Genomic DNA, 2,157 nt, shown 5'->3' with positions numbered 1-2,157 from the left:
GCAGGTTCACCTACGGAAACCTTGTTACGACTTTTACTTCCTCTAAATGATCAAGTTCGATCGTCTTTTCGAACACCGGCGAGTGCGTTGCCGCACGTACCAGGCTCAATCGGAGGACCTCACTAAACCATTCAATCGGTAGTAGCGACGGGCGGTGTGTACAAAGGGCAGGGACGTAATCAACGCAAGCTAATGACTCGCGCTTACTGGGAATTCCTCGTTCAAGGGAAACAATTGCAAGTCCCTATCCCTAGCACGACCGGGGTTCAACGGATTACCCGGACCTTTCGGCCTAGGGAACACACGATGATCCGGTCAGTGTAGCGCGCGTGCGGCCCCGAACATCTAAGGGCATCACAGACCTGTTATTGCTCAATCTCGTGTGGCTAAACGCCACTAGTCCCTCTAAGAAGTTGTCTCCGACCCAATGGGTCGAGCAGCTATTTAGCAAGTAAGAGTCTCGTTCGTTATCGGAATTAACCAGACAAATCGCTCCACCAACTAAGAACGGCCATGCACCACCACCCACAGAATCAAGAAAGAGCTCTCAATCTGTCAATCCTCGCTGTGTCCGGGCCGGGTGAGATTTCCCGTGTTGAGTCAAATTAAGCCGCAGGCTCCACTCCTGGTGGTGCCCTTCCGTCAATTCCTTTAAGTTTCAGCTTTGCAACCATACTTCCCCCGGAACCCAAAGACTTTGGTTTCCCGGAAGCTGCCGGACAGTTCTTAAGTTCGACACTGCCCGATCGCTAGTCGGCATCGTTTAAGGTCAGAACTAGGACGGTATCTGATCGTCTTCGAACCTCTGACTTTCGCTCTTGATTAAAGAAAACATTCTTGGCAAATGCTTTCGCAGTCGTTCGTCTTGCGCCGATCCAAGAATTTCACCTCTAACGGCACAGTACGGATGCCCCCGTCCGTTCCTATTAATCATTACCTCGTGCTCCGAAAACCAACAAAATAGAACCGAGGTCCTATTCCATTATTCCATGCAACATTATACAAGCGTAAAGCCTGCTTTGAACACTCTAATTTTTTCAAGGTAAACTTGCCGGACCACCGCAACACTCAGTTAAGAGCACCGCGAAGGCACCGACCAACAAGAACAACGAGGCCAGTGCTAGCCTTTCGACCGACCAACCTCGCCGTCCCTATATCCAACTACGAGCTTTTCAACCGCAACAACTTAAATATACACTTTTGGAGCTGGAATTACCGCGGCTGCTGGCACCAGACTTGCCCTCCAATGGATACTCGTTAAAAAGTTTAAAGTGTACTCATTCCAATTGCAGGACCTCGTACGAGGTCTGCATTGTTATTTTTCGTCACTACCTCCCCGAGCCGGGAATGGGTAATTTGCGCGCCTGCTGCCTTCCTTGGATGTGGTAGCCGTTTCTCAGGCTCCCTCTCCGGAATCGAACCCTGATTCTCCGTCACCCGTTACAACCTCGGTAGGCCGATACCGTACCGACGATAGTTGATAGGGCAGTTGCTTTAATGAGATGTCGCCAGCACTAGGCCGTGCGATCCGCAAGCTTATCCAGAGTCACCATTGTAACGACCCGAAAGCCGGTTAGTTTTGGTCTGATAAATGCGCGCCTCACGTCAGTTCGGCGCTTTACGCATGTATTAGCTCTAGAATTGCCACAGTTATCCATGTAAAAGCGTACATCAAATGAACCATAACTGATTTAATGAGCCATTCGCAGTTTCACTGTACGTGAGCTCGTACTTACACTTGCATGGCTTAATCTTTGAGACAAGCATATGACTACTGGCAGGATCAACCAGATAACTATCCGAGGGCGTTTAAACCCGTTGCTCGACTGAGCGTTTTTACTGTATAAATACAGACCTTTTCTATCACTCGGCTTAAAAGCCTTGCGAACGTTACTGAAAGTCGGCGCCGGCCTTTTGCTGTTTAAAGCGCCAGCCCGCGTCGACTGCAGCATGCAGCTATACAACTGACTGTTCTTTCTCCCGACCAACCGTTTGCCTTCTGCCGGTTAACTCGTCAGCAGCAACACGCCATCTGTCTGCTGCAGTTACCCGCCTCGAGCCGTGCCTGCCTGCGTCGGCTACTCGTCTCGACGACTTCGCAAAGCTATAAGCCTACCGCCGCTGGACGCTTGTAGTTTTTCATACGCTGCTCCAATG

At 50.3% G+C, this 2,157-nt stretch overlaps 1 non-coding gene across 1 annotated transcript in view; it reads right to left on the bottom strand.

Moving 5' to 3' along the window:
* The window catches only part of LOC145846732 (small subunit ribosomal RNA), a 1,807-nt gene extending 13 nt beyond the window's left edge, over positions 1–1,794 (bottom strand). The window contains exon 1 of the ribosomal RNA XR_014370868.1: positions 1–1,794. This exon is cut by the window's left edge and continues 13 nt beyond it. This is a non-coding gene — a ribosomal RNA (small subunit ribosomal RNA).
* Positions 1,795–2,157: the final 363 nt, after the last annotated feature.

This window comes from Thalia democratica, unplaced genomic scaffold, assembly GCF_965202585.1.
Source record: "Thalia democratica unplaced genomic scaffold, ktThaDemo2.hap1.1 HAP1_SCAFFOLD_596, whole genome shotgun sequence".
NCBI classification, from domain to species: Eukaryota; Metazoa; Chordata; class Thaliacea; order Salpida; family Salpidae; genus Thalia; species Thalia democratica.
Note: the sequence above shows the minus strand (reverse complement) of the source record. Positions and strands in the feature narration are given on the sequence as shown.